This window comes from Halichoerus grypus, chromosome 1, assembly GCF_964656455.1.
Source record: "Halichoerus grypus chromosome 1, mHalGry1.hap1.1, whole genome shotgun sequence".
NCBI lineage: Eukaryota > Metazoa > Chordata > Mammalia > Carnivora > Phocidae > Halichoerus > Halichoerus grypus.
This window is the reverse complement of record NC_135712.1, coordinates 178967496-178992064: the sequence shown is the minus strand read 5'-3', so window position 1 is coordinate 178992064 and position 24569 is coordinate 178967496. Positions and strand designations below refer to the sequence as shown.

Here is a 24569-nt window from a genome sequence, read left to right as displayed (position 1 = left end):
TGTGATTTTCAAAGACCAATGGCTAAAGATGAGGGCCTTTATGAATCACAAGGGCCTTGAGCTAGTGCTGCATGTACAGCTTCCTCCGGCTAGCTTCCACAATCTTTCTTCCTGCAGCAATGGGTGCACTGTGGGTGTGACACAGCGCCCTCCAGAGGATCCCACAGAAACAGCATAAAATGGCACATGCCACCCCCTCGTCTCCAGGTCAACCAACAAGCAAGTACAAAAGTTCAAGGAGCTGGAACTACTCAATCTAGCCAGATCCTCAAATTCTGAACACTAAATCCCTTATTGCCACAGAATTCTTGTGTTTCCAAATCTATTTCTAATGATCCCCCCAAAAATGTAAAACTCATAATCTCCAGCTAAGCAGCTGATCAAAGCACGATAAAATGAAAAGTCTGGGAACTGTGTGTAGGCTGCCATGACTTGGCTCATTATTCTCATTTCCTTAATAAAATATATTTTAAAATAACTCTCCATTCACATATTTATAGTACAAAGTTAAAACTGTAACATTTTGATTCAAATAATTACATAGGTAACCTCAGCAAAAGCAATTCTGTCAATGTACACCACCACACAACATAAGATTAAAGACACATTTATAACCCCCTAACACTATTTCTCTTGTAACATTCAGCCTTGCATTCATAATGCTGATTTGCATATTAGTGCTACATCCAACTCAGGTAACCATGACACCTCCAAAATAGACACAAGCTTATAAACATGACCAAGATCCTGTCAGATTATTCAAGTGACATTGGAAAAAGAATATTACAAGGTAATTTCTAATATTGAGGATTTGTATCCATACATAAAATACCAACTGAAATAGATCTTCAGAATGAAATTTCCTAAAATGATTAAAGTAAAATGTGAAACCTCACAGTTTATACAAGACAAGAAACATTTGGCTGCAAATGGTTTTATAATTTTGCTAATTAAAAATTATCCCATTTTCACTTTGGATTCATCATGTAACAGAAACAGGAATAACCTTACCATGCCAGAAACACAAGCAAATGATTAAAGTTCTACTCTCAAAAAAATCTTTAAAAGTTGGCAAAACATTTCATTAGGCTACAAATCAAAATCCGTCTGTCCTTGACATCTCTTTAATGTCTTCCAGATTCCACATCTACTTTTTTTTTTTAATCACTCACTGAATCACTCAGAAATTAAAATATGTTAAAATACCACTCATCTTGGACCTCTAGAAAAGTCCTCTGGGATCGTACAACCTTCAGGCCCCTCCACATGTGCAATGGACCCATAATGCCACCAACTGATTTATGTAAAGTATTCCATAAATTTCACAATGAGAGAAAAAAAAAAAATTCCCAGAATCGTGCCTTCATCAATAAATCTGCTACATGGGAAGAATATAAATAAATACTAAAAAGGGGCCACCGTGAACTCTCTCTTCTGAAGTTTGCCAAGTGGAAATGGGTATAACTATGATTAAAAATAAAAATCTCTGAGCTTCCAAGGTGTTACCAACAAAATATGCCTACAAAAAGAAGAATGCAAGTGGCAAGGAGGTTGACTGATGAACACGTATTTCTCTGTAAAGCTAATGAAGGCAATGTTTACAGCGCATACTTATTTATTTATGCTTCCCTTCCCTGAGCCCTCCATGTGCCATGGGAGTCAGTGTGCGTTAATGGCACTGAACACCAGAGAACCTTCCAACTGCGAGTTGCAGTCACTGTGTCAGTGGAAACAATGAATCACAGACATGCAACCTGGGATGAGTTGTGGCAGCACCTTACATGTGTCACCAATGTGTCATGTGACACGGCTGTTGCCATGGTGAGGCTCCATGTTCGGGAAATGTGTTAAGTCTCATAGAAGGCACCCAGCCATCCCCCAACATACCCATGCTCGTGAAGGCGCTCTGAAATCTTTCTACTGCCGATAACATTGTGATTGGCTTCCTCGCTGGGAGTCTTGTTGGAAACAGGGGGGAAGAAAGTCACTTGGGGAAAGCTGAAAGAAAATCAAGTATAGCATCCCCAGTGTCTGTGGCAGCGGGGGAGGGGGCCTCCAACACAGCCAGAAGAGCACTATCTTTAAAAATAATAAATCAATTCTTTCGATGGGATAAAAGTGGGTTATTCCCATAAAGGGAGGGAATTTTTATGTTACTTGTATCATTTCCGTGTGTTCAAACAAGGGATAAGGATAAAGAGACCAAAAACTCCACAATTTCTTGGGTAGAACAGAAACACTACATGGATTGAGGAGATATGGATGAATCACCCTAGTCACGTTTACCAAAAAATCCTCCTCTTGGGCTTTTCTTACCAGAGTCTCCCATTTTACCCTAGCACTGCTTTTGTTGCCTGAAAGCATGAATAAAAACCGTAAGAGACTCGCCATCGTGAGGACTGAAGAATCCCCTTAAGGACTGAGCAGACGGTCTGGTGCATGGGAGTGACACAGGAAGCTCCACTGCAGGGTCCAGAACCACGGCTCTTACTATCACTTCTCTTTAGCTACCTGGCTCGGCACAAAGAGAAGCCTATTCCAGCATACTGACTTCAAGGGAAGATTTACAATTCTTCAGCAACAGTTTCTTTACCTGCCAGCTTCCCGAATTTGGAATTCAAGAAGTGGGTTAAGAAAAGTCAAAATGTTTCCTTTCCACACAATAAAGACAGTTTTGTCAAAAAGAGGCACCTTTAAGTGAATTTTACAGATGCGTAGACATATAGAAAAAATATACCTCTGTGGCTCTTGGTGCTGTGAGAAACCACCAAGATGGATGGTTACAGGACACCACACCTCAAGCCCTCCAGGAGCAAAGGATCTTCGGCCTGGAGAAGACTCAAGAAGGACCCACGGCCGATCTGAAAGTAACTGATGGATTATCGTGTAGAAGAGATGGGTTTTGTAGCATCTCAAGGTACCAAGCCAAACAATTAAGTGGCAAGACCATGGGTGGTAGATTTTAGTCCAATTTAAGAAAGAATTTTCTAGCCCTAAGGTTTGGTCAGAGATAAAAATGAACTTCCTGAAAGATGTTAAGTTCAACATCCCAGAGTGACTCAGATGGTCTGGATGTTCGTGGAGCAGCAACACAGCCTCAAAGCTTTAGGCACAAGATGCATGGGACAGCAGTCGGCTTTAGTATTCCTTCGAACAGTAAATACCTAGGAGTCTTTGGATGGATATGATGTCTATCACTAGGACACATAGGTACACATACATAGATACACAAAATTCACATCCTGGAACACAGCAGAGAGATAATGGCAAATGGGCTGTAAGAATCCAAAAGCACATTTTTTATTTAGGGCATAGTTTAGGGCTCATAGCTCCCTATACCATTCGCTGAGAATTTACTACATGCCAACCTTTTTGAAATACTTTCTGTGTATTAACTCATTTAATCCTACAATCACCTACGAGTTAGGTACTACTATCATCCACATTTTAAAGGCAAGGAAACTGAGGTACAGAAGAGCGTCATAACTTACCCAAGATTCTACTGTTAATAAGCGGCAGAGCCAGGATTCAAACCCAAGTAGTCTGGCCAACATCCTGTGTTCTTAATCACCACATTTAGCTGTTTATTACACATTAAAGGTTCTACATCTTGGCTCTGGATCATGGAATACGTTTATTTTTCATTTAATAAAAAAAATAAAATAAAATAACCCTTTGCAAGGCTTTCAACCTAATTCTACCTTCGCTTTGTTCTCTCTGCCACTTCCTACATTTTTTATTACAATGGAAATTTCTGTGAAAACATATTTGCTTCTTGGGGGTTCATCTTTTCTAGATGTTATTCCCCAGCTGCAGTAACAATACCTTGGTTCACAAATTATGGTGTGCCGAAAATTAGAAACTCTTTTCCCTTTCCATCCCAGCCAATTTTATCGTGATATTTAGGCGATATATAGCGAAATATTCCTCTAGGTTATTCTCCTGTACCTTTCTTGAAAAAACTTGAAAGCCATCCTTTTCATTTCTCTTCCCTGGTCATACATTTTTTTTTTTCCTTACTCAATGCTGTGTTATAACTTGGCCTCCATTTTATTAAAATGCCCAACTCTCTGAATTCACTCTTGCCCACGTTTACCCCTGCCTCGACTTCCCTCACCTGTTGATAAAAAATTAAAATCTTCAGCAAAAACTGGAGAGCTCTAATTGAAGATATCTTCTTTCCAGAAGGCTCACACTCTCTCTTTTTTTTTTTTAATCATTCTCATCCTCCAGAGATTTCTTCACAGAAAATCAAATGACACACATTATATGTCTCCTGGTCTCCATTTCCCTCATGACAAAGTCAGGGACACTGAGAAGAAAATTTCCTACTTTAATCATTCAATACCACCTCTCAGAGTTTTGCTGTCCCCAACAACCACTTGTACAATAATTTTTGTATTTGTCTTTAAATTTCTCAATTTTATTAAATGTTGCATTGAAGGAGTATTAGCTGAGATACCAGACCTGATGTGCGAATAGCATTTTTGCTACATAGTGAATATAGAATACATATTAAAAATAATACCTCTTAGATTTTCAAAAATGTTCACCTGTGTCTTCTAGCAAACGAATCTCAAATTCCACCGGTGAGATATACAGCACACTTCAGAAAACGCTCGTATTGAGAATACAGCTCTCAAGCTACTTTCAAAGTCTACTTTTCTTCCTTAACTTGTTTTCCCTTTCACTTCATCTTTTACCGCTAGCCTCACTTTTACTTCTAGTTTATCGTTCTCTTATTTGAAATACAGGAAGGGAGAGGTGGACCCCCACTACATCTCCCTCTAAATCAATAAATAATCCAATCACACAGAACAGCTTATCTCAAGATGAGATTTAAACAAAAGTGAAGACATTATTATTTCATCAGAAGCTGAAGAGCAAATGATCGAGCTGAAGCATCAGAGAATGAGAACAAAGAAGTGAATCCTTGGCATGGCTTCCTGCTCTATCTTTAGTCTAGGGCTCTGCAAACCACGGGCCCCGAGGGCCAAACTGAACCTGTAGCCCGTGAGCCAAGAATAGTGTTGACGTTCTTTCTTACGACTTAGCGTCAAGGGGAAATTGTACAAAATTCAAATTTCGCTGTCAATAAATTGTACTGGAAACACAGCCACGCCCGTTGGGGTACGGGCCGTCTGTGACTGCTTTCACGCTAGGGTCACTCTAACAGAGCCTAGCGCGCAAAGGCTGAAATACTGACTATCTGGCTCAGAAAAAGTTTGCTGATCCCTGATATGGACAAAGAAGTTCTTTGAGCCTTTTGCCATCACACACATACATGAGCATTTTCTTTTTAGTTATAAAAGCTGCCCATCCTACTTCCCCACCCCCACAACAAAACAAAACAAAAACAGGAGTAAGACGGAAAGCATAAGGAATCTCCATGGATTCAGCACCAAGATCAGGTCAAAAGCTTCTGTTCAGACCTGTGGCATGGACTAGAAGAGCTGATACCGACCAACTGGACCATGTAGGCTGCGTGTTCCATCAGCTCATTTCTCATGCGATTGTGAGGACCATTAACCATCCTAAGAGTAAACGATCCTGATACCTTTTTAAAGCTGCAACATTATTAACAATTAAAAGGCTGCCACCACACATACACAGTAACTTTCCTGTACTTTGATATGCATATCCATGGTCTGATTATACCAGCGTGGAGAGATTGACAGGAAAAGCTGAGTGTCATGGCTCCCAAGGAAACACTACATTGATCAGTAAATAATACACGTTTTTTGAAACTGTCTAACTGCATATTTACACTTGTCAACTCTCATACACTTTGGTGACAGACTTCTTTTTCAAACGTCTATGTGAAAAATTCTAATACTGATTTTTAAAATGTTTTTAATAATTACAAAAAAAAAACACATCTAGGGTGTATAAGGTTTAAAGTATATCCGCCAAAGAGTGCCACCTGGAGCATTAATTGCTGCATCTTTAACATTCCCGGTTACATCAGTGTATTTGCAAATGTCTCAAAAAAAGGTTAAAATACGGTTGCAAGTAACCTATTTCTAGTGCTTACGAGATGCCAAGCACTGTAATTAAGGACTTCACAGCCAACAAGGTAGATGCTACCATTGCCCCCTTCTGACAGATGAGGAAACTGAGCCTTGAGGAGGACATAGGATTTGGCCACGGTCATACTATTAGTGAGACCTGGGACCAGGACCTGAGGCTCTCTACTCTAACTTCAGACACCATGCTCTCCTTAACCCACAGCAGGCTGTGGAAACCTGTATTTAACAGGTTTCTCAGGCAGCCCTTAGAGATTGCCCTTTGAAAAACATGGCCCCAAGGACTTGTGGGAAGAGGAAAATAAAATCCAATGGGTCCTCGGTTCAAGTCCCATCAACTCCCCTTCAAACACTGACCATGGGAGAATAAGAGAGAAGATCTGTACCAGGTGTATCACAGCCCCTGGCAGGTCACATAGGCTCACTTCCAACAGCTACTGAATGACTATCATTTTTTACAGGTCACGGAATGCTTGTATATCAGGTAAAGTCGTTTTATCTACATTGTCCAGAAAATTACTTCAACTCTTGGTCGATTAGGTTAGGATCTTCTTGCCCTAAGACTCCATATCAATTAAATTACACCAGCAGCCAAGAGCTGGCATAGGTGGGGTGGGACACAGGGGAGCAGAGACATGGCTCTACCCAGTGACTGGTTTATCAACCACTAGACTAGATAATGAGCTAGACATAGCCCCTCACCCCCACCCACATACAATTTTTCATTACAGAAGTGGTCAAATACACAAAGTAGTACAGAAATAATGAGTCCCATATACCCATCACCCAGATTCCAGAATATCAAGATCTGCTCTATTTGTTCTTTCCTGGTGATTTGTAAAGGAAATCACAAGTGACAGGCCATTTCACCCTTACACCACCCAATACGCAACTCTTAAAAAAATATGGAGAGAAAAACCCCCTCAATAATAACTGAACACACACGTCATTAAAAAAAAAAAAAAAATTCCACAGAGCATCCTTGAGACTAGCCTGCTGGCCATCTGGCCTGAACATCTATTCTGGAAGGGCAGTTGTCCCTGTAGGCCACAGACAAGGGGCCTAAATAACCTGCAGCACTTGACCTTTCCAAAGCTAGAGCCGTGGGCACAAAATTCCAGCGGCCAAGGTTCTCCCTTTCTGCACCCATTCTCTGGAACGGCTGGACTGCTAGTTCTATGTAGTCTGTTCAAACTGTATTGACGGAAAATAAAACTCATCTGCTCAAATGTGAGGGACTCCACGAGCTGCCACTTACTACCAGGAGCATCTTTACTTGAGAAGAGAACCGACGGAAGCACACAACACTGAGCCCACCCGCATGATTCTGGGAGATTTTAGACTGAGGAAAAGGCCAGTAGGTAAGGAATATTTTTGAAAAAATTTTTGGAAGAAGTTATTTCCTTTTATATCACCAGTTCTATAAAAATCCTGTTTGTATATTAAGCTGCAGTTTCAAATGAGTTAGATTCCAATTTCTTCCATAAAGACAACTATAAGCTACAAAATCTTCCCTGCCTAAATGAAATAAAAGGGCCTTAAAGAACCACAGAACCTATTGAAGATGAGGAGGCAGCAAACCCTCGTGGTTAAGACACAAAGCTTTGAAACTGGCCCAACTTAAGGTAAACCCTACTTATAAAACTTCCTATGTGATCCCGAGCAGGTGACCAAGCCACTGAGCTTCTCTCTTCTCAACAATCAAACGGGGGGGAACCTGCGTGGCTCAGTCAGTTAAGCATCTGACTCTTGATTTTGGCTGAGGTCATGATCTCAGGGTGCTGAGATCGAGCCCCGCATGGGGCTCTGCACTCAGCTCAGAGTCTGCCTGAGATTTTCTCTCCCTTCTCCTCTGCCCCGCCCCTCCCCTCCACCCCTGCGTACTCTCTCTCCCTCTCTCTCAAATAAATAACATCTTTTAAAAAAACAATAAAACCAAAATAATAATATCCAGGACACAGAGACACTGTTAGAATTAAAAAAGATAACTAATGTGATATCCAAACCACTCCAGGAAAACTTAATGCCTCATGAATGGTTGCTATAATTATTTGTTACAAACATCACTAAATCTCATGGAACACAAAGAGGGATGAAAAAGATTTCATCTCATGAGCCTTTTCCAATCAACCAGTTGGAGCTGCAGGGAACAGTATGTGCAGAAAATCCAAGAGCCACCATCAGAACAGATCAGGATGGGTCCCACTGATTTTATCATCCTTGAATAAGGCCAACCATATAGTCCTATAAACATGGGCCAAGAGGTTAATAATTCATGTGTTCACCTACAATCACTTTCCAGAACTCTGGTTCCATGACCAACACAACACAAATAATCAAACAATATGTTGAAATGAAATTAAAATGTAAATTAACTAAATGGTGCTTAAATGCACTAATTGCTCATTTTTCTTTAAGAAGGAATTAAAATGATGGCAATTCTCAACAGGGTACCTCAGCAGCCTGCACACAGACTAAGTGGAAATTTCCTTCTCTTAGTCTCTGTGCATTACTTGAACCAAGCTAACAGAAAACAGATTATTTTCAAAAACAACACGCAATGTAACTTAAGTTCCTAGAATTTTACATCACGGAAGATATCATTTGAAATATAATAGTTGAATGCCTTCCTCCCCCTGGTACAGCTTGCTTCAGTGTATTGATAAAAACCAAGATTAATATGCAAAAGGAAATTGCAAGAAACTTGCCCTGCACCGGTCAGCACCTGGTACATGTGGGTGCCCCTCCCTTTGAGAAAGAAACTGCACTTGGAGAGTGAGAGTCTGGGTTTCATTCTCACCCCACCACTTCCTTGCTAGGTTTTAGCCTCAGTTGATGCACAGGTAACAAGAGGGTGAGAATGGTCTCTTTTTTATCTTTTCCAAAGCTACAGAATTAAAAAAAAAAAAAAACTACAAAACTATAATGCTTCACATACATAACACCAAAACCAGAAGAAACGTAGGAAATAAACTACTTCATATCATACAATTATGGCAGACACATGTTAAAAAACCAATTGTTACACAACCAGATAACTGCTAAAATCGTATGTGTGTGAGATTCTCTCATTAAGAGAACAAACATATACTGTTTAACCACTGGATGCCAGATATTCAGGTAAGTATTGGGTATACAAAGAAAAACTACGAAGATGGGTCAAAAGTCACTCACTTGACATTGTTGTGTTCATACTCATGTCAATGGTGAATGGGAAGCTTGCCTACAGGAACTTAAGTGGAATAATTCTGAGGTCACATCAGCACTCAGCAGAAGAGAGATTGTGATCAATTAGTGATGTCTGTCAGAATGGGCAGGAGTGGGGAAAATGTAAGATCCAAAGTATGTCAGGAATGTTCATCACCCTTGATTTAGGTAAGGGATGTGAGGCTTTGTGTAAATGTCATGTGAACAAAAGCCTGCCCAATACATTAAAAGTTTACTTGACAGTGAATTTGTATGTCCAGAAAAATGTGTGTATGATCCCATAAGTGGCTTAGAGGGGAATGGAACATATCTGCAATATAAATGCAGATTACCTTTATTACAAAATTGGATCATATTCTCATTCCTAGACTAATTTCCTATATCATAAAACCTATATTCAATTTTATAAATAGCATACACCAAGAATCATAAATTCAGTTAATGCAGAAATCTAACAGATTTTTTTTTTTTAATAAAAGTGAGAAAAGGCTGTTTTCGAGCAAGTATCTGAAAGGACAGAAAGGGCTCTTTCTTTGAAGATATGTTTTTCCCTCTGACTCTACCTCCTTGGGGATATAACTAGAGAAGAAATAAATTTCACAGCTAATATATATGAAGTAACATGTTTAACATTATCCAATGAATTTATATCTACCTACACCATATAAATTTATCTTACATAAACTGTCATCTCCAACAGAATTCTTTAAAACAATGTTATAGCTTCTGAATTAAATGCAACCTTCTAATTGGAATTTAATCTTACAACAGTAGGAGATTTTCTTTTTTAATTGACAAAACGGAATAATGCATTAGTTTGTCTTACAGTTCTGTCTGAAGAATTTGAAAGCAAACTTGACCTAGGTGTTGGCTGGCCACTGCTGTGAAGTACATGAGGGTAGTGGGGGCGAGGCAGGGACTGGAGGTTCCTTCATCATCCTCAGAACTCCTCGTGCTGCTTACGGGCAGGAAAAGGATGGACACTCTCACTCTCACCATCCTGAATGACTACGTTACTAATATATTCCATTACCACCATGTAAATATCATCTTAATTTCTGATCTTCATCAAGCCAGACAATGGTTTCCACCTTGGCCCCCAGCCAATTAGCTGTGTGGAAAATATTCAGCCAATTACATTACTTCTATTAGGTTAGGGACTGGAGAAAAAGGCAAAATAAGCGCCTTGAAAATACTTCGGAGATAAAATGTAAGTTGACACTGTCTTCGCATGCCGGAGCCCAAGTTATACAATCTGATAGACAGCTGCCAGCACTCATAACTGCTTATTAAATCTAGCCTCTCTTCATGGCGTGAGTGAAGATCTGTATTTTTACCAATATTAGGTTCATTGTGTTATGAAAGAGACCAAAATACTTAAGATCATTCGCTCCAGCTCATAAAACATATTATGTAGTTTATTAAATTGTTAAAATTACTTTTCAAACTCAAAATTTCAGGGACTGGAAATTTAAGCACAACAAAGTGGCTTTGCCCACTGACAGGTTCCAGCACAAGACAGCCTACCCAGGAGGAGAGCCCATCAGACAGCTTTCCTGTCCCAAAACACCTGCTACCTGCCCCCACCTCTTCCTGGAAGCTGCACCACCACTACCACCGCACCCCAAAACCGATGACAAAAAAAAAAAAAAAGAAAATACACACTCAAGTTTTATACAAAAGCAAGGAACTCCCAGCCAAAAGGTAGCCCGTGCTCAAGTCTTCAGTGGGAAGAAATAATTCCCATGATTTTCCCTCATCCAAGTAGGTTAAAAGCTCGGAATTTCATTATGAGAGAGAGATCAAACAAGTAACTGTGGGCAAAGAAGGAAAAACAATCGGTGACAAAACAATGTCACACAGTGCTACATTCTTACACCAGATCCTCCAGCAAAAGACAATTTACTGACAGGGAGGAGCCGGCAATGCCAAGGCAGAGACTGAATAACAAGCCAGCAATTTGCCATCCCTACCCCACTCTTCTCAGGAAAACTCTATGCAAATCCAGACTGTTATTATCACATTTATTAATAACACGGTGGCTAACTGCCTATTAAATATGCAGCAGACTTAGCCGCTCTTCACTCTTGGAGTCTCGTGATGTGCATCAGATAGGTATCCATATCAACTTCAGCTTCACGCCAGGGAAAAAGGAGCCAACTCTGATTCCCTGCTGGTGAAGGGTGGCATTAAAGAACTGTCCCAAAGAGAGACCTCAAGCGCTCAACCCGTCTTTCTCTGTTATCTTGCACCTAAAGTAATCTACTATGCAGGCATGGTTATCGCCAACATAAACTGAGTACATTACCCATTTTCTGGCCTTAAAAATGTGCCATAATGATCTATTTGTGCAAACCTTTCCTCGTATGGTTTCACTTGCCTTGCATGTCAGTGCAGCAATTTATTGTTCTGGCTGCCCACCCCCGTGACTGTGACCCTGTTCTACCATGAGGACACTTAGCATGAAACACTGCACTCAGAATTAGAGTTTACTCCAAGCCTAAAGACTTCAAATTATCAGTGGTAACCATTAATTGGTGCTTCTTTTGGTTACTCAATAAACTGTAAAGTTCTAAAAGCCACAGGACTGTGAATACATTTTTGACAATGAAAGGACTAACTAGATATCAGATACATAATACACGGAAAGTTGGGTTATTGCATCACGGAGGAAGAGAATTAGTCCTTTGAGTAAACCCTGGAGGTGTGCTTTGAGGAAGGATAGGATAGAAAATCAGAGCACATGCTCCAGCTCATCAGATTTCGGGGACTTCCACTTCCTACTGAAAATATAGTGAAGGGAAGTTTATTACCATCTGATAAATACAAAGTACTTCCTTAATATAAAAAACTGGTATTTGACTAGGCCATTTTAACAATGCAAAAGAGAGATCATTTTCACTATAGTTCTTGAGACTGATTTTTCAAATAGCAGCCCTCACCCAATGAAATTAATAAATAAAATGAACCCTGTCTTCAATAAATACATTCATGTGGTTTTGTTAAACTTCATACGTCAATTTTATGATCGTGAGATTGAGTCAGACTTTCTCAGTACTGGAGACACAGATGAGAGGTAATCTCATGTCTGAGTTTGTTACTATTTCAATAACTTCAGAATTCCAACCACTTCTATGAATTCTCCTGTGTATAGGAGATGGGCCCAGGCTTTGGTCTCAACTCGACCTGGATCCCCAAAGATAACAAGTTTCATAATGCATGCTATCTGCTCACTGATCTACAGACCATCCACAAAAGTCTATTATAGCTATGTAGCAGTGGAAGACCCTCAGAGGAACTTCACAGGTGAGAAATCAAAGGACTTCCCAAGACTACCCAAGGAGGATGATGGAGGGATCTTTATCAGCTCTAAATTCCAAGACCCCATTAACCATTTCTTTTCACTGGGGACATCCTTGCCTCATGTGTTACTATTTATTATTTGCCTTATTTCTTGCCAATTAAAGAAGGAATAATGTCAGGAAGATAGAAGACTTTGTTTTTCCTCTATCTGAAGCTTCAGCAGAATGGAATAACAAAACAGCCCAAGTGGAAGTGCATTTTAGGGCTCACAGGCTCTTTGAGGATCATCTAGTCAATAACAACTGTGTTAATTGCTTTGCTAGGGCTCCTTTTTTTTTTTAATCTATGAAATAGGAAGGTCAAATTGGTCTCTAACTATAAAATCTTTGGGGCGCCTGCATGGCTCAATTGGTTAAGCATCTGACTCTTGATCTCAGCTTAGGTCTTGATCTCATGGTTCTGAGTTCAAGCCCCACACTGGAGCCTAAGCATGGAGTCTTCTTTAAAAAATAAATAAAATAAAATCTTCTCAAATCTGTCCCAATAGCTAAATGCATAACAATGTCTTAAGAAGACACTTATCAGAGAAATTTTACTCAACTGCATGGGCTGGATGTTTCAACCTCTATAACTGAGATAAACTAGAAAAAAGATCATTAAGGACAAAAGAAGTAGGCTCCAGGTCCAACTAGGCTAAGGACTTAGACATCTCAATGAGACTCTATGGGCTTCAGCTGCTCCATCTATTAAATGAGGGCATTTAAACTGACAATTTATAAGGCCGTGTTAGCACTAACAAATAGGAGACTCTAACCTACCTGCTTTGTTTTAAATATAGGTAACTATATTTACCATGTCAGATAACTATTAGGCCTCCTAATACCAATATAATGCTCTTCCTCCTTCACTACTCTTCCCTCCATTAAAAAGAATCTGTTTCAAATACAGTCATACTAAGACAAATGAGATGGAGTTTGTCAATGGTTCTCTTATCATTAAGTGTCACTGAATACAAAATCTGAAATGAAATGGCTCCCCATAAAGGTGACCTCATCCTATGACAAAGCTACCACTGAATGATGTCAGACTTTTTATCCAGAACACCTGGCCTCAACCAATTATTTTCTCTGACAAAGGCAAGTCACAATTGTTCATTCGTTACTGTATAAGAGAGCCACTGATTGCTGAGGAACATGGCAGATGTCATCAAATACAGGAAACACATGTAAGAGAAAAAGATCATCATGTCCCTTCTGACCTCTCCTAACAATTACAATGAATAACTTGGTGAGGTGAACAATGATTGAGAAAAATGCTCATAAGTCTTTCTGAAAATCTTTGAGAGCCCACAGTAGTTTTCTCAAGAACCCTCATCACATGGAAAGCTGGGGATGAGACCTTCTTAGTGAACAAATCAGACCTAAATTCCCTCTGAAACTCCAGATGAGATCATCATAGTTTTAGTCCATGGTGCTTCATTGTTTGCTGAGTGATTATGGGGCCAAAAAAGCAATTATTCTTTCAGTTATGCATGTGGCTCATAACTTAGATAGCCCACCCCTCACTGTATGAATTAAAAAAAAAAAAAAACCCACGCAAACAAAAAAAAGTTCTCCCGTGTCCTATGGTGCCTTTTATAAATCCTCAGATCACTGCAGGAGTTGGTACAGCAGAAAACAGCAGCAGAGTCGCTTTCTTCTTTCAAGATGAGAATCTCTCACCCTCAGTGTGCAATTGTTCTGATGAACTTAGGACTTCTATCGGTTTCCTGCACTGTGTGTGACCCCTGCAGCCACTTTTTTGTCTTGTGAATTTTCAGACAAATACTCATAAACATTCACTTACCCTTTTGGCCAGCAAGCATCACATCCACCCGTTCATGGTTGACAGCAAATCAGAGAAGGGATTCAAGCCCTCACCATCGCCCAAATGTTTCTTTTGGAAACTGGAATTGTCAGCAAAAGGTCCTGGGACACTGCAATACAAAAATATTTTTTACACATAACTAAGATGTAGCTTCTAAAACCACCACTTCCTTAAACTTGAAAACAGCAAGGCAGACATAGAATCTAGAGGTAGGGGAAAACACCTTTAAAATGAGGGTATATCGATATATCAAATGTGATGCTGTCAAATATGAACCGGAAATACTGTTTTGAAAGACACATTTACCAATGACTTCAACACATACACCGAGAGATTGTTGTTTATTGGAGATTTTGTGCAGACTATTTTACTTATTTTGGCATTAAAAAAATATCAGGTCCCATTATAGAGTGCTCAGGTCACAAGGTGTTTTAACTCAAATATTGCATGGATAAGTGTACCATTTTCTAGTAAGTAAGTATCTTTTCCAGAAGATGAAAATACATGAAAATTTAAATAATACTAATTTAAAATTATTTTTAAGCAATAATGAACCTCATTTCTCTTCCAAAATAATTCTAAAAATGTCTATGAATTACTTAAGGAGCCAAAGACTCAGGGACATATTTCCACCAAAAGGGAACAAACTATGTAATGTGCAGGTGTCAAAGTGGAGAAGCCTGAATTCTGGACCTGATATCATCACCAGTTGTGTGGACCCAGGAAAGCTATTTAGTATCTCAGGATTCCAGCTACTTCATGTTCAAGGTCAGGGCAGTAACTGATGTTCCCCAAGTCCCTTCCACCGCTTAGCTTTGTTGGGGTTTTTTGATAAAGTATGCTGATTCCAAATAAGCTAAACTATCAGCTTCTCCTTTAAGATTCCTGATTAAAAAGATTTTTGTCACGTATCATTCTTACATCAATCTGCCATTAACACTGAAGATGTGCTACAGGCAGAGGGTTTTGCACATGCACAGAAGAATTCTCACCCTGGCACCAGTGCCCACCCCTGGTGAGCTGCCCCCCTCGGTGGCTGACAGCATCCCCTGGGTGCCCATGGAAGGCTTCCATTTCTCTCCACAGGGGACAGCTCCAACGTCTATGGCCATCGGCCCAAATGTATTGCCCATGAGTGTTTCTCAAACTTTTGTGTATATAAGCATAACCTGGAATCACACAGCAAAAAGAAATGGGCTGAGGTTGTTTACCATCTTTAGGATAAAAACCAACTTCTCTCTGTGGCCTACAAGGCCCTGCTAATCAGTCACTTTCTATTTCTCTGCCACCTCCAGCCACCAAACTAATCCCCAACTACAACAACTTACAGTGGTCTTCTTTCTACTTCAAGTAAGCTGTGTTTATCTGTATCAGGGCTGGAGCATGTGCTTTTCTCCGCTACCTGAAATGCCCTGAGCCTACTCCTTACACAAACGGCTCTTTCTCATCACTGGGTCTTAGGGGCAAAGGCCACTTCACGAAGGCTGTCCTGCCTACCTACTTAGGCTAGATCCCCGGTGACTCTCAGTGATATCATCCTATCTGCTTTCTCCAGAGCTTTTGTCATAATCTATAAACTTTTTTCTCATTTATTCACTGGTCTTCCTCACTTGAATCTAAGCTCCGCGAGGTAAGGGAACTTCTCTGTTTTATTTATCACTCTACTCCAAAACTTCAGAAAAATGCCTGGCTCATAGCAGGCACTCCAGAAAGATTTACTGGATCAACAAATGAATCAACAATCGAAAGAATTCACTCTTCAACATCCTCAAAAATATAATTGCTAGTGACTGAAAACCCACTATGCGCGGGATATTATTTTAAGTATTTTACAACAGTTACTTCATTTACTTCTATTCTTACAACAAAGTTCCTGGTAGACAATGTTATAGGCTTAATAAGCAGATAAGAAAACAGAGGCAGAGTTTTAGGAACTTGCCCAAGATCACACAGTAGCAGGGCCTTGACTCCACAAAGTGGGCGCTCATAAGAACTCTGTATTTTTCTAGCCAATACAGTAATACAAACATTTTGAGTGCCTACCTTGTACTAGACACCCTTCTGACTCAAGCTCGCTGCAAGGTCTTGTAGAGGATACTCAGCCTTTCGGATCTTGAGCTTCCTGCTTCACACAGGGAAAGCTAAGGCACCGCACAACAAATGGGCAGACAAAGCAAGTGAGCAAAACAGGCCAGGTGTCAGGAACAGGGAGCAAGGCACAAGGTCGCAAGCTGGAAGACCAGCAGTTTTTCAGCTAAAGAGGGCAGACAGTGCCCTCCACAAGCCAACTGTTGCCAGAGGGGAACATAAGCCCAGGGCTTCAAGAGCTCTCAATTGTATGAACGAAGGCAGTGATCTAGGTTACTGTTCTGTGAAATTTCATAATTTTTCAAAGACAGCAGCTAATCTTTTTTTTTTTTTTTTTTTTTTAGATTTTATTTATTTATTTAACAGAGAGAGAGATAGCGAGAGCAGGAACACAAGCAGGGGGAGCGGGAGAGGGAGAAGCAGGCTTCCTGCCGAGCAGGGAGCCCGATGTGGGACTCGATCCCAGCACCCTGGGATCATGACCTGAGCTGAAGGCAGACGCTTAACGACTGAGCCACCCAGGCGCCCACAGCAGCTAATCTTTTAACAGCACCCATGAAAGAAAGAAAGAGAGGTGGGAGAAGGGGGCAGAGAACAAACCTGCAAGCCCTACAGCAAATGACTGCTAAAGTCATGCCATGTCTGTGATTCTAGAGGGATTCAGAAGCACAGGGAAGCCATACAACTGAACACAGAAAAACAGAGTAGGTATCTGGATAGGTAAGGGCTTTGTAGAAGAATTATCCTGAGCAAGTTTTAGAAGGAACTGGAAGGTGCAGTGGAAAACGCACTTCACAAAACCAGAATGTTGTATTCAGAGGCTTGGAGGTGGGGACGAGGAGGCAAGTCACCCCGAGAAACAGCAGTGAGGAGGGAGGGCTGATGGGAGAGTTCATGTAGCTTTCCTTTTCATTCATGCTCAGAGAAGCTGCAGGTTTCCAGCTAAGACACACAGGCTGGGCAAACAATGCTCTAAGGGTAGATCATTAGTGTTGTCTTGCTTGATTTCCTAAAACGTGAAAGTTACCAGGCATATATGAGAATAAAAAACCATGATGCCCCTGGGTGGCTCAGTCAGTTGGGCATCGAACTCTTGATCTCAGCTCAGGTCTTGATCTCAGGGTTTTAAGTTTGGACCCCCACTGGGCATGGAGGCTACTTAAAAAAATAAATAAATAAATAAATAACAAAAACAAAAACAAAAAAATAACCACCATTACGGGTTGCGGAATAATTTCTGGTTTTGTTTGTATATGTTTTAAGAGTCCAACAGACCCGGAACTGAATTCTATCTCCACCAAGCTCTATAATTCTAACCAAACTACTATACAAATAACTCATACTGTAGTTTTTATATGTACTTGCAGTATATATACTATATAAATACACACAGTATAATTCATACATACACGTAAAACATATATATACCTTTATATACTATAAAATACGAGCTCTGTAAGTCTAACCAAAATACTATGTAAACAATATATACTGTAGTTTTTATATGTATTTAGAGTATATATACTATAAAGTACATACTATATACACACATACACACTACAGTACATACATAAACATACATATATATGACACAAGCTCTATAACTCTAACCAAACTCTGAACTCCAGAAATTAAAAAATATAGCCACTGAAATAAAAAAAATCTAAAAAAAAAGAAGAAGAAAAGACAGCCAAAAAAATTACCCAGAAAACCACCTGGAGGCAAAAACGGTCTACCTAGAATTGTATACTCAGAAAAAAAATATCTTTCAAAAATGAGGATGAAATAAAGATCTTCTCAGACAAACAGAAGTTCATCACCTCTCTACAGGGACATTCAGAAAGATGTATTTCAGGCCAAAAGAAAATGATTTCTCTGACTTAAGAAGAATGGGGGGCCACAATAATGAACTTGTATTACAGGCCAAAAGAAAATGATTTCTCTGACTTAAGAAGAAAGCCGGGGGGGGGGGGGGGGACCACAAAAATGCATCAAAATGATGTGCATGTCTCAAAAATAAAAATAACATTTCTTACATCAAAAGTCTGGCCACACATCACATGCCCCCAAGCCCAGCTCACTTATTTACACGGTGGCACTCTCGATCACCAAGGCCTTGCTCTGCAAACCTGAGTGTGCAACCAGGACACCAGCTTGAAATGCATATTCCTGCCCCCACGCCCAGAGAGTCCAGAGAGTCAGGTCCCAGGAATCTGTGTTTCGGCCAGATACCCCCCAGGTAATCCGGATGAAGTTGGGTCCTTGCCACGCTCTCCACCTCTTTAGGGCCAAGAATTCAGGGAGCCAGGGCTCAGCTCCAGCAGGTCACGGCTAACACACAGCAGGACTTTGTTGTCTTCCCCTTCACTGGAGCCCCAGAAGAGCACCTTGGCCCCAGGGGTCAGTAGCAACCCTGCCTCAACCCTACTAATCAGGAACTGCAATAAATTAAAAGCCCATTAAATTATTTTAGAGAAAAGCCTAGAAGTGCTGAAACATTAATTGTGCCATATTCAATCTGTTTTCCTAGAGATTCAAAAAACCAGATTACCATCTTGGGGGTCATTAGAAAGAATGAAGCTTGCTCCCTTTCCATTTACATATTTAAAAATATGCATATATTCTTGCAGTGGCTGCGATCCAGACTCCCCAGTTCCCGTGGCCAGGCCACAGTCTAACCATGGAGAAAGAAGCCCAGGATGCCACGGGGTCCTGCCTTGTTTTGTTTTGTTTTTTAAAGAGGAACCAAAGCCTCTTTGTGGTTGCAAAACAGCTCCAGGAAAACAGGTAGAGACAGCCACAAAACAACTGTGATGTTTACTTGTTTTGTTCTCCCCTGTTTATTTTTCCCTGAAGCAATCCTTGCTCGGTACAAAAGTCTGCAGGGAGCTGGAGAGAGCAGCTGTGGTTCCCTGAGGCCAAGACCTAGCAATCAAGTTGTTTACCAAACACTGCCAGGCACCGGGAAAACAACAAGCTCGCAGGCTGCATTTGCATCTGCTTTTCAAAAACAACCTCAAAAAAGTCTAGGGCCTGGCCTGGTACTTCCTTGTATGGCTGAGGGCAACTTGGAAATTAAAGGCATGAACTGCATTAGGTATTAGCACCCGTGGCCTAACTGTAATGCATTATTCCATTTCTCTGGCATCCTAAGAAACATCCTAAAAAAGGAGCACTGGAAGTCTGGGAAGTGCAAAGCAGTGGGTTGACACAGACAACAAGCTCCTGCCTGGCATTTCCAAGCAAGCTCACAGTGGCCATCTCAGCGAACTGTCATCATTTGCTGACCATCCAACACCGCCAGACATCCAGCAGTGGTTCTCCATCTTGAACAAGCACTGGAATCCCCAGGAGGGCTAATAAAACACAGATGGCTGGGTCCTTCCATGGACGTGCCTAATTGAGTAGGCCCAGGGTAGGGCCTGAGAATTTCCAGAAAGCTCCCAAGTGAAGCTGGAAGCACCACACTTCCAGTACCCCTCCTCTAGAGTCAGATGCCTCCTGGCCAGCCTGAAGACATGGGAACTGATTCGCCACCCTAACCTCTCCCATGGGTTATCTGAGTGAATACAGCAGTGTCGAGCCCAAAGAAGTTCACAGAACAAAATGCAGTGCATGGTTTTCCATGTGCCTCTCCAGATCCTTTGCCCAATATCCCCCCACCCTGCTCTGTGCCCTGGAAGGCTGCCCTGTGTGGACAACATCAACAGGTACCCTTGCCCTCTGGCTTCCAGCTGATTACACCCAGTGGAGGTCTCATCTTCAGTTGATGGAGAAGATGGGGCATTTACTGCCGGGCTTCCTTCCCTCCAGGGAAATGCAGGTTGACTGAGTCCCTCTATGAAAGGTCACAGCTCCCACCAGGCAGACCTCTCCATAAAGATACAGTCTCCACAATCCAGTAACCACTACCTGTCCTTCCCAGTCCTTCCAGGCCCAGAAGAGGTAAAAGCCACCCTTTTCCCATGGGGATCCTGACACAAAACTCAAATTCAACACTGGATCCCCCCTGGTTTTTGAACGCTAAATCTGGAATTTTATATAGCCACATAACGTAAACATTCATGGATATATGTACAGACACACATACATACAAAAATACATATGTACCTATAAATATACACACATACACAAGTGTACACATGAATGTACACACCCATAAATGTATGTATTTAAAGACTTTTTAATGTAGTTATATCAGATTGGTCAGAAGACCCGGGAGCCCCAAGGCCAAGGCCAACTTGGGCGGTTCACAAGGATGTTCCTTCAGGTCCCATGTGTCACAGCAAGAGCAGGCCCACTTTGTCTCATCAGTTACACAACCTGATGGGAAGGAGAGCATTTGTGAGAGCTTCAATCCTTCTCTAATTTATTATCTTAGTTTCTTTTGTTGCAAATGGCACCAAAATAGAAAGGGAACAGAAGTGGGTGGAGCAGGCTCCATCATCAACTCCCATGAATAACTTTCTGACAATGCTGAACCCAGTTCAAAAAGCACACCGGCTGCAAAAAAAAAAAAAAAAAAAGGTGTGTGTTGTCAGCGCACAAATAAAATGCCAATCTGCCTCAATTAATAAAGCTCAGAAAAGAAGAACAAATAATACTTCGGTTTTTAAAATAATAATCACCTCAAGTTACCCTAAAGAAGCTTCTGTCAGAAGAGCTAAGTTCTAAATAAAGTTCTAGTAAAAATGGTCAACCAAATTTAACCAAACGGGTCAACTACACCAACATTCTTGGCTTCAGCGAGCCCACCTGATTTCACTTCAATTAAATTCTCTGGAGCTAACCACTATTCTCTTGCTTAACTTTCACTAGCAAGATTTCTTTCAACTCATCAGAGGACTTGTTGGTATCTATGCTCAAAAACAAGTTTTTAAGTAAACCCATTAGATTAATTAGAACGCATGGGGAATATGGTTTCCATGTAATTACTTTTCTAGTTAAACCTTCTGTTTGCTTGTTTATTGTTCTTTCTTCACTAAAAATCTTAACGATCCATTTAAAACCTGGAGGACTGTCTTCCTGTGGCTTCTGTCTGTCCCCTCTCCCTGTCTCCCCAATAAGCAGCCTAGCTTATGCCTGAACCCTGCCATGGAAGATGAGTGACTTCTGGAACCCCCTCTTCAAGGATAAGAGGCACCTTAAGTATCTTGCTACCTTCTGGCAACCCCAGAATCCCCTTTCTATAGTGGAGAAACTCCACTCATCCTTCACCGTGGCTCCAATGCTCACCTCTTCCCACCGCCCTCCATTACCAACATCATCAAAAATCTAGAAACTTTCCTTTTTCCTTAAAGATGCCCTTTTCATCTTTTCCAGAAGCCATCTACTCAACATCCCGTGACTTCAGGCAACCAATTCCCTTTCTTAGAACCAAGGTATTGCTCTCCTAACAGCCCACATTGCCCATCATCTACCTCCAAAGAAAAAGCCATCATCCCTCTCCACTATGATTCCTTCATCCTTCAAAAACCTTTTTTTTTTTTTAATTAGAGAGAGAGCGTGCGAAAGCACGCATGCCAGTGGGGTGGGGGAGGTGCAGAGGGAGACAAAGAGAGAGAATCTTAAGCAGGCTCCACGCCTAGCGTGGAGCTCAATGTGGGGCTGGATCTCACAACCCTGAGATCATGACCTGAGCTAAAACCAAGAGTTGGATGCTTAACCAACTGAGCCACCCAGCCGCTCCAAAACCCTTCTTCTGATGATCACATGAGAGGGAACCATTGTTCCCAGCCCAGCCATATGGCCTTTAATTCTAAGTGTCAAGGACACTCTTCCATACCTTTTCAGATATTTTAGTATCTGGTTCACAATTTCTGTCTAGATCCTTCCAATGTGGCCACTTCTATCAACCTCAATAGTCATGAAGATGGTCCTTCCAACAGCCTGGCCAATGCTTACATAAGGCCTGATACAAACAAGGCACTCAAAAACAAACAAACAAATAAACAAAACAAAACACTTTTGAATGAGTGAATACACATCTGGTTATCTTAACTTCCTTACCCCGAAAGCTTCCAAGCCCTTTGAGAAACAGTACAGTGCAGTAGCTTTAAACATGGGTTGTGGAACAGACTGCATACGTCCCATCCTAGCTATGCCACTTACCAGCTGCAACTCTGGGCAAGTCATACCTGAAAATTGAGATAATATTTGCCCATATTCAGTAAGGGCTCATTAAGTGCTAATGAACCACTACCACTTCCTCTATACTTGAGGGCATGGCCAACACTTGGATCTCACCATCCTTTAGAAACTGTTCCACCTCTAAGACCTCCAGTGCTGAAATTCAGTAACAATTTCCCATTGAGCCACCTCTCACTGGGTCATTTCTCCTGAACTTGCTCCTGGACTGTACTGAGGCAAGCCGCCACCACGTCAAGTCTAAAACTCCTCACCATCCAACATTCCCTTTCTGAAGTTCCTCTCTTTTACATCATCTAAGGCTCACTCCGTAGCACTCAGTACCCCAAAATGCCCTGCATCACTCAGGATGCCCTTACCTTTTCTACCAACTTCTTATTCAAGCTATTTAGTTTCTTTACCAGAATAAGCAGGATGAGGCAGGGGCTGGGTGTGATTGATGTTTTATATCCTCAATGCCTACACTACAGTGTCTGGGACAGAAGGTTGGGACATGCGGTGTTAATCTGGGGCCCCTTCAGGGAGCCAGGAAGACTCCCCATAAGCCTACTTGGCACCCAATCTGTGACAAGTTTCTACTTAAGAACCATGGGAACTCCAGGTTCAATTTCACCAACACCTTCCACTCAATGGCTCAAAAGACTAACCTTCCATTCCCACTGGCAAGTTAGGCTAAGCTAAGTGGCCAGGGCTTGTACAAGGTGGGCCTTCTGCTGGTAGGGCAAACGGCATCTCTGTCCCTGAGGCCCAGGGGAGCCTCAGTAGGTCCCTGGAAGAACAGTCAAGTGAACAGAGAGCTGAGAGCCATCTGGGCTCTTTATAAGGCTTTTGTGGTAAACATGTTTACTTTCTTTTCATTGGCTGGGCTTATCACGATCAAGTATTTTGTTTTGAGTCTTGCTCTATAAATATGTTTACTTTGAGGGGAGAGTTTTTTTGATAGTTAACACACTTGTTTTTCACACTTTTAAATTCAAAACATATTTTCGACAATCCATGGTAAATAACTCAAGGTGATAAACAAATTATATTATTTCACCTTAACCAGAGACATGACCCCCATGTATCTGTTCAAAAGCTTGCGATGCATTGTGGGTAAGCAAACCTCTTCACTGGATGAGAATAAAAATCACATTCATAGGGATGATGTTACTAACAAGAAAAAACTACAATGGCAGGTCCCGTATAAGGAGGAAGCAGCGAACACAAGCCTGCCATGGGAAGCTACCCATGAGGACACCAGAGCTTGTCTTCCTAATAGGATCTATATTTCCTGTGGAAAGTTAAGGTTAAATAATCAGCATACATAACTAATATGGGGAGGGGGTATAAAATAACTTTTCAAAGAATGAAGAAACCAACTAGGTCACAGGATCAACTGCAATTCTTCTGAGACTTGTTCTCTGGGATGACTTTTGCCTGCTTCACAATTAAGAAAAAGGTAGCAGCTTGAACTATAAAGAGGAAACGTCCTCCATTATTGGAAAAGAGAAAAAAAAATAACAAGAGTTCAGGGAGGAAAAAAGAAAATATTTTTTGAGAAAACCAACGGTCCTGAAGAAGGATTTTAAAGTGCTGTTTACAAGAGTCACTCTGTGGGATGAAACATCAAGTTCCACTGCAGTTGAGCCAAATCTCTCTTCTAGAGAATTCTGTGTCCCCATCTTCCAACTAGAAACAAAAGCCATCTTACCACAGGCCTTTGAGGTTAATTACAAATTACTTAAAGGAATAAAAACAAAGAGGCCAAATTCTTTGTTAAAATAAATAATATCCCACATACCCTCAAATCTTCTTCTAAATTCATGCCCAAGTTAAAGAAGTTAAAAAAACAATGACAGAACCATCAAGGTTGTGGTACCATAATAAGATAAACATCCTCATTTACTAAGCATGATTATTTCATCATGTATGGTGCTACAGGGGACGATG

General features: G+C 41.0%; 1 protein-coding gene and 1 long non-coding RNA gene across 7 annotated transcripts in view; both read right to left on the bottom strand.

Moving 5' to 3' along the window:
* Nucleotides 1-14511, bottom strand: part of FOXP1 (forkhead box P1) — a 490351-nt gene extending 475840 nt beyond the window's left edge. For 5 of the 6 annotated variants that reach the window (XM_078076030.1, XM_078076044.1, XM_078076039.1 and 2 more), the window contains exon 1: nt 14382-14511. The gene's annotated coding sequence lies outside the window, so the exon portion shown is untranslated. Of the gene's footprint in view, nt 1-10059; nt 10076-14381 lie in introns of those variants that run through there. The other variant, XM_078076034.1, reaches the window with a different exon arrangement.
* A 6144-nt stretch (nt 14512-20655) lies between these two features.
* Nucleotides 20656-22413, bottom strand: LOC144380042 (uncharacterized). Its single transcript, XR_013443767.1, has 2 exons — nt 22276-22413; nt 20656-20993 (listed from the first exon to the last, which is right to left on the bottom strand). It is a non-coding gene; the product is annotated as an uncharacterized LOC144380042 (long non-coding RNA).
* Nucleotides 22414-24569: the final 2156 nt, after the last annotated feature.